Below are 8,762 nucleotides of genomic sequence, written 5' to 3'. Positions count from 1 at the left end.
TGCATCTGACTCAGTGGCTGCTTCCCCTCCATTCTGGGCTCAGGCCCCAGAGGTGGCCACTAAGGCTTTCTTCCAGGCTCATTCCCAGCCACTGTTTCTCCTTACACTTTCTCATCTGGCGGCAGGTCCAGAATTAAAACTTGCAGCAGCCTCCCACACTCTTGGGAAATGTGGATTCATTCCTCAGGGCTGGATCAGAAAGTCTATGAGGCCACCATTCCCTGCCAATCCCTGAAGGGAAATGAATGGGGCTTTAGGGCTGAGCCCAGGGACACCACCCTGCCTACCCCCCACCACCACCTGATGCCCTCCTCCCTCCAAGGAAACTTGTCACTGTCCCTCCCTCCTAGGGTGACCAACTGTCCCTATTTGCCTGGTCTGAGGGGTTTCTTGAAACACGGGACTTTTGATGCTAAAACCAGAACAGTTTTCCTCACTACTCAGAGACTCTTGGGGTCCACAGGTGACTTCCTTTGGGATCCAGGTTACTTCGCGCTTAGGTGTCAGCCACTGCTTTTAGACAGTGAGCACCCTGAGCACAGAAACGGGTCCTTAGTCTTTTCCCCTCCAAGATGCACAAAGTAACTGCTGAATGAATAAGTGAACAAGTTAATATTTGCAAGTCCTTATCAGACCTTACCTCCTGCCTGATGTGGTCACAAGACGCAGAGGGCAGTGCGACCTTCCTAACGTCTGCACTTCATCTGGGCATGTTGTCATCTGACCACAGATGCAGCCCTTCTCATGTGGAGAGGGGCTCTGGAGCTGCCAGCCCTGAGCCTGGCATCTGGAACACCAGGACTGAGCTCCAGAACCCCACCTGAGCCTCCTTTCTCTTCACTCTTGTTCATGAACTCAGTCTAACTTGGGTTGGGCTCCTACCTCAGTACCTCTGCTCATGACTGTGTCTGCAGTCCTGGCCGCAACACCTCTATCAGACACGGGTAGACTTGGGTGGTATGGCTTCATGTCCCCCACTTTGCAGAGGCCCCTGCCAAGGCCCTGAGCAGGGCCCTAGCAGACAGTTCAGTGTCCTGTGCTAAGTTATGGCATATGCAAAAGTGGATTCTTTTTGTATTATTTTCTTAATCGATGCCCTCCAAATTGTACAGGCTTCAATTCCCAGAGAACCATAATCCTCCCACCAGGGGGAACAAGGGGGAAGGGAGAGATAAATTGGGAGATTGAGACTAACATATACACACTGCTATATATACAATAGATAGCTAACAAGGACCTACTGTACAGCACAGGGAACTCTACCCAATACTCTGTAATGACCTATATATGGCAAAAGGATCCAAAAAAGAGTGGATATATGTATATGCGTACCTGAGTCACATTACTGTACACTCAAAACTAACACAATCTTGTAAAACAACTATTCTCCAATAAAAACTGTAAAAAATGCCATAATCCTCCGCATCTTTACAGAGCCCTCAAAGCCTGGACACCCTCATCTGGACCCCCAGGTGGTCTGGAAAGCTGCCTGCACACACTCTGACTACCACAGTCCCCAATTCACCATTTGGAAATCCCTGAATACTGACATCAGCAAGGATGAAGGCTGTCCACCCTATACAGACTACTCAGAACTGGCTTCCTCCATCTGGGCCAATTTAAGATCCAGCCCCTGACAATTCTCCCCATTGTTCTGCTGAGGTCCTTGCTTGCCTGCTTGTTAAGCCCATTCACTCCCCAAAGCAGTCAAACTGGAAAGGTGGGAGGGGGGGAATCCAGAAATTCAAGTTCTCAGGCTAGATGTTCATCAAGACCTGAAAATAAAAGAGGACTTTGGGTCAGACCAAAATCTAGGGGAGAATTGGAAACTGAAATTGAAAAACTATACCAAAAAACACAGGCTAAAGGAAGTTAATTTTTTAATAAATAAAGGAAAGCTTAGTTCCTTGCTTCCTAGCAAACAAAGCATAAAGGAAAACACGAATTTCATATCTGTGCAGAGAGAAAGAAGTCATGTGAGCAACAGTTGTGCCAGTCGCTATGACCTTACATGCACAATCCTGAACTAATTCTCTCCAGAACCCAGGGAGGCACACTGTGCTGTTACTCTGGGGAAAAAAACCACCCCCTCAAGGCTGCACGGCTTGTTCGTAAAGAAAGCAGGCTTCTTCCCCTATATAGCAGGCCTTCAGAGAGCCTGAAATATCAACTTGTTTCCAGAAGTAAACAACAAGAACATATCCTGCCACCTGATAGGTCTGTACAAACTCCACGGCATAGTTGCCACCGTGTGAAAGGTGTCTCCTATCCTTAGCTGAGAGGGAGCTGAAAAGGTCCATGTCATGTCTAGACCTTGCGGGGGTCCTGGTGGAAACAGTGGCCTCTACATGGCTGAGCTGCTGGGAGCCTCAGAAAAGATTGCCATCTAATCTCTGGGAAACCAGAGCCACAGCTGCCACACCTGCCCAGGTATCTGCCCAACTCCATGCCCTTCTGAGGCATTCAGTGTAAGAAACATGAGCTGACCCATTTGTCCATTCTTATATTCTTTTTCTTTTTTTCATTCTTCTTATGTTCTTATATTCTTCCCTCCTGAAGGGGATTAAGTGCCAGGAAACCTTTTCATTCACTCACCTGTCTGTATACCTTGTGGGAGGGAAAGGAGCCTTCTGTGACCAGGTTTCTATTTTTTTTTTTTCCTGTTTTAAAAAGTGTTTTGTTTATTTATTTTTTTTCATTTATTTTTATTAGTTGGAGGCTAATTACTTTACAATATTGTAGTGGTTTTTGCCATACATTGACATGAATCAGCCATTGCAACAAAAAGAATAAAATACTTAGGAGTATATCTACCTAAAGAAACAAAAGACCTATACATAGAAAACTATAAAACACTGATGAAAGAAATCAAAGAGGACACAAATAAATGGAGAAATATACCGTGTTCATGGATTGGAAGAACCAATATTATGAAAATGAGTATACTACCCACAGCAATCTATAGAGTCAATGCAATCCCTATCAAGCTACCAATGGTATTCTTCACAGAACTAGAACAAATAATTTGTATGGAAATGCAAAAAACCTCAAATAGCCAAAGCAATATTGAGAAAGAAGAATGGAACTGGAGGAATCAACCTGCCTGACTTCAGGCTCTACTACAAAGCCACAGTCATCAAGACAGTATCGTACTGGCACAAAGACAGAAATATAGATCAATGGAACAGAATAGAAAGCCCAGAGATAAATCCATGTACCTATGGACACCTTATCTTCAACAAAGGAGGCAAGAATATACAATGGAAAAAAGACAACCTCTTTAACAAGTGGTGCTGGGAAAACTGGTCAACCACTTGTAAAAGAATGAAACTAGAACATTTTGTAACACCATACACAAAAATAAACTCAAAATGGATTAAAGATCTAAATGTAAGACCAGAAACTATAAAACTCCTAGAGGAGAACATAGGCAAAAGACTCTCCGACATAAATCACAGCAAGATCCTGTATGACCAACCTCCCAGTGTATTGGGGGAAAAAAGACAAAATAAGCAAATAGGACCTAATTAAACTTAAAAGCTTTTGCACAACAAAGGAAATTATAAGCAAGGTGTGACCAGGTTTTTAAACACAACTTTCATGTTTGTGAACACCCAGAGGCCGGAAAATTCTGAAGCAAGGCCACTGCTTTAAAAGGAGCATTCTGCCTCCCTTCTTCACCCAAGTCATCCTGTTTCACTCATGGTCAGAATCCTTTATTCAATGAGTTGTTGTTGTTTAGTCACTCAGTCACGTCTGACTCTTTGCGACCCCGTGGACTGTAGCATGCCAGGCTCCTCAGTCCATGAGATTTTTGAAGCAAGAACACTGGAGTGGGTTGCCATTTCTTTTTCCAGGAGATCTGCCCAACCCAGGGAACGAACCTGGTTCTCTAAATCTCCTGCATTGGTGGACTGCTGAGCCACTGCAGAAGCCCTTCTTCAACTAGGGACATTATAAAATATCAGATAAATGAGTTCTGTGAGTTAAGATTTAAACCACATTCAAGAATGGCTGAAAACTCTTGGATACAAATAAAACTTTGTTTTTTGAGGAAAATTTTGAATTTTTGGTAGAAGGCAATTTTAATTCCAAAATAAAGGATGGTACTGTGGAAGAAAATGTGGAAAACAAGCTGTTACTAGATTTAAGGTAAGTTTTCAAAAATAAAACTATCTCAGCCTTTTGACTAAGAATAAGCCAAACTAAAGAAGGAAACTCCTCTCTACATACTGCTTAGCTTCTGTTGGCATTATTTTCTTCCCAAATTCCACAGGATTCTTTTTTTTGAAGTCATATTTACAGTTCAATGAGGTGTACAGTTCAATGAATTTTGACAAACATATGCAGCCACTTAACCACAACCACCACCATTAAGATAGAAAATGTCTCCATCACCCTAAATAGTCCCTTTTGCACACAGTACTCCAAATCCTTTACTATAAGGTGATGTCATCTACATATATAACTCAGAACTCTTTAATTTAGCTGATTGATCTCAGTCATTTTAGATGCACCCCATCCCAAAAAGAAGTTGCCAGTTCTTAAGAGCCAGATGTTTGAACCTAGGGGTTTTGGAGCTTCCTAGGTTGCTGTAGAGGTAAAGAAACTGGCCGACAATGCAGGAGACATAAGAGACACCAGTTCGATCCCTGGGTGGGGAAGATCTCCTGGAGGAGGGCATGGCAACCCATCCCGGTATTCTTGCCTGGAGAATCCCACGGACAGAGGAGGCTGGCGGGCTACAGTCCATGGGGTTACACAGAGTTGGACATGACTGAAGCAACTTCGCACAGGCACGGATTTTTTTTTTTTTTTTTCAGACACAGATTTTTACCAAATGAAATGTTTATGTAAAATTAAACATAATAGCTTGAAAATTCCTGATTAATTCCTATGACTTGAGTGAATCCACACTGCTTGATATAATTCTTGGCAGTGAACATTCAGTAGGCATGCTTACACTTTATCCTGTCAAGGAAGGAAAAGCCCTCTTTTGTAAACTCTAGATATTATGCTTTAATAAACTATTAGGCTTAAATATTAAGATAGATCCTTTAACTATAAAAGGGATGAAACTCAGAATAAAATCTAATTAATTCACAACACAAAGTAAAGAAAGTAGAAATAAAACATCATAAAGAGTAAACAGTAGACACTAGGTTAACTGAAAAAGAGTTATAGTAGACTCTCATAATTTGCAGTAGTTATGTCCTATAAAGTTATGACCAACACTGAATTGGCCAATACTGAATCATTTCTCCCAGAGGAAATACAGGGTTAGGCTCCTGCATTTTCTGGTCACATTTGCAATGGCTTGTCAATATGGGACCTTGTTCAGTGTGTGTTTCCATTTGTGTGTGTGTGCTCAGCTGCTCGGTTTTTAAAGACATGTTATTTAATATTGTCAATTCATTACCATTGAACTTAGAGTCAACAACACTATAATTGATGCCTGAGTGAAGTTTATCTAACACAAGTATTCTCCCTGCAGGGCGTATTGTGGCCTATCTGGGCTGAAGAGAACTTCAGAGCATTTCAGTACTATACTTGGGGCCATTTTAAACATAAAATCACCAACAAAAAGCACAAGCATGTGAAAAAATGTGGCACTGAATAGACTATAGAAAGGACATCTGTTTACAGTATGAAGGCTGAAACAAGAAGGCAGAATGTCTTATTTGAGCTCAGCTAGAATGTGCACTCACTGTCTCTAAGTCTCTCCATATTTAGATTTAGTAACACATTTATTGGGCTTCCCTGGTGGCTCAGATTGTAAAAAATCTGCCTGTAGTTTGATCCTTAGTTCGGGAAGATCCCCTGAAGAAAGGCATGGCAACCCACTCCAATATTCTTGTCTGGAGAGTTTCATGGACAGAGGAGCCTGGCAGGCTACAGTCCGTGGAGTCACAAAGAGCTGGACACGACTGAGCAACTAACACTTTCACTATCTTATTTTCCCAGCAACGCTTTTCATATCTCAGTCAATTTTCATCTTTCTAGGCCAGTTTCCTTTTTCTCAGATTATACCAGTAAGTAGTGTCATGGTCCATGAGCAGCTTGGAAAAGAATTTCCCGACATGAGACAGACTGAGAAGAGAATAAAGTTTATTAGAGAGGGAGACATGGTTAGAACAGCAGGCTGGCTCAAGGGAGAGCTGAACCTTTTTGCAGACTAGTAGCCAATTGTTATAGCCTCAAGACAGAGAAAATTCCTACTAGAATGCTGGCATCAGGTGATTGATTAGGATGCTATAGGCCTTGGACTACAAAGAGATCCAACCAGTCCATCCTAAAGGAGATCAGTCCTGGGTGTTCATTGGAAGGACTGATGGTGAAGCTGAAACTCCAATACTTTGACCACCTGATGTGAAGAGCTGACTCATTTGAAAAGACCCTGATGCTGGGAAAGATTGAGGGCAGGAGGAGAAGGGGATGACAGAGGATGAGATGGTTGGATGATATCACTGACTCAATGGACATGAGTTTGGGTAGGCTCTGGGAGTTGGTGATGGACAGGGAAGCCTGGCGTGCTACAGTTCATGGGGTCACAAAGAGTCGGACATGACTGAACTACTGAACTGAACTGAACTGAACTGAACAGGGTGGGTAATAAGTGAGTGTTAGTAGCTCAGTCATATCTGACTCTTCGGGACCCCATTTACTGAAACCTGCCAGGTTCCTCTGTCCATGGAATTCTTCAGACAAGAATACTGGAGTGGGTTGCCTTTCTTTCTCCAGGGGATCTTCCTGACCCAGGTCTTCTGCATTGCAGGTAGATTGTTTACTATCTGAGCCACCAGGGAAGCCCAGGGTGGGTAATCAGGTGGGTATTTTACTTAAAACGAAGTCAGGGAACTTGCTGGTTTAGATCTGGCTCATGGCTACAGTTGTTATGGGGCTTGATCAATTCCAGAAATTTTTATCCTGTGACCCTGTTGCGGGGCTCCACACCTGTGACCTTGATATAGGGCTCAACAAGCAGTTCTTTCAGTGAGGATCTTAGAGGAATAACCCACATTAGTTTCTGAATATCTAAACATATATCTTCACTCTTAAAAGATAGTTTGACATAGTAGAGAATACTAGTTTCACACTGTTGGCACTCTGAAAATATTGTTTAATTGGCTTCTAGCTGTAATTACTAATGAGAAGTCTGCTGCCAGTTTAATTCTCATTCTTTTGTGGGGACTCCATCTTTTCTCTCTGGGGCCTTTAAGATTTTCTATTAAAACTCAATGTTCTGGTCTTCTTATGTGTGGTCTTCTTAGGTGTGATCCTTCAGATTGAGGCCCCGGCCTTTAGTTCTGGAAAATGTACTGCTGCTTTGTACATGTTGCCTCCTCCTATTCTCCCTAATTTCTCCTATTTGAGATTTGATTTTAAAAATTATTTTGACACAGTTTCAGACTTACAGAAAAGTTACAAGATAGCACAAAGAATTCCCATATACCCTCTACCCAGATTTCTGAAACATTAACATTTTACCATATTAAACTTATCTTTTTCTATTTATCTATTTACCCATATTTTTTTCTGAACTGTTTGAAAGTAAGTTGCTGGCATGATGCCCACTTGTGTCAGACCTTCCTAAAAACAAGTATATTCTCTTGCATAATCATCGTACACAAAGCCATTAGCTAATCTAGTGTTCTTATTCAGATTTCACCAATTGTCACAACAGTGTCCCTCACGGAAAATGAAAATCCCACATTGTGTGTTGCATTTAGTGTCATATTTTTTAGTCTCCTTTTGCTTGGGACGATTGCTATGCTTTTGTCTTTAGAGATACTGACATATTTGAAAAGTATAAGGCAGTCATTTTGTAGATAGTCCTTCATTTAAAAAATAATTTTAAAATTTTATTTATAATATTTATTTGGCAGCCCCTGGTCTTAATTGTGGCATGTAAAATCTGTTCCCTGACCAGGGGATCAAACAGGAGTATGTGAATGTGTATGTTAGTCACTCAGTCATGTCCAACTCTTTACGACCCCATGGACTGTAGCCCACCATACTCCTCTGTCCATGGAATTCTCCAGGCAAGAATACTGGAGTGGGTTGCCATTCCCTTCTTCAGGGGATCTTCCAAACCCAGAGATCAAACCTGTGTCTCCTGCATTGCAGGCAGATTCTTTACCGTCTGAGCCACCAGGGAAGCCTGGATCAAACCAGGGCTTCCTGCATTCAGAGCGCAGAGTCTTAGCCAGTGAATCACCAGGGAAGTCCCAAAAGTCCTTCATTTTGAGTTCATCTGATGTTTCTTTGTGATTTGATTCGGGTTATGCACTTTGGGCCAGAGCAGCACAAAAGCAACTTCTCTTCTTAAACAGGGCTGGGACTTGGATAAAGCAGAGGAGGTACCCAGTGCACAACATTTAAGGAGATATTCTTTCTTAGCTACATGCAAATACAAGGTCAGCCCTAAATGCCTCATTTCTCCCACCTGAGTCCAATCCTGCTTGCCAGTACATCATCTTAAGAAGTATGTGGTATCTATTAGTCTAATATGATGTTTGTTGGTCTTTTGATAATGTGGCGCCAGATTTCTTCATTATACAGAAATCTGAAATTAATAAATGTCTTTTGCAGTTAATAAACATCTGATAGGGAGATATTTTGAGACTATATCCTATCACTCTTCAAACTTTCACCCAGTAAGTTTAACATCCATTGATGATCCTTGCTTTAATCAGTGAAAAAAAAGTGAAAGTGTTTGTCACTCAGTCGTGTTCAACTCTTCGTAACCCTGTAGCCTTTCA

This window comes from Cervus canadensis, chromosome 7 (assembly GCF_019320065.1).
Source record: "Cervus canadensis isolate Bull #8, Minnesota chromosome 7, ASM1932006v1, whole genome shotgun sequence".
Lineage (NCBI taxonomy): Eukaryota > Metazoa > Chordata > Mammalia > Artiodactyla > Cervidae > Cervus > Cervus canadensis.
Note: the sequence above shows the minus strand (reverse complement) of the source record.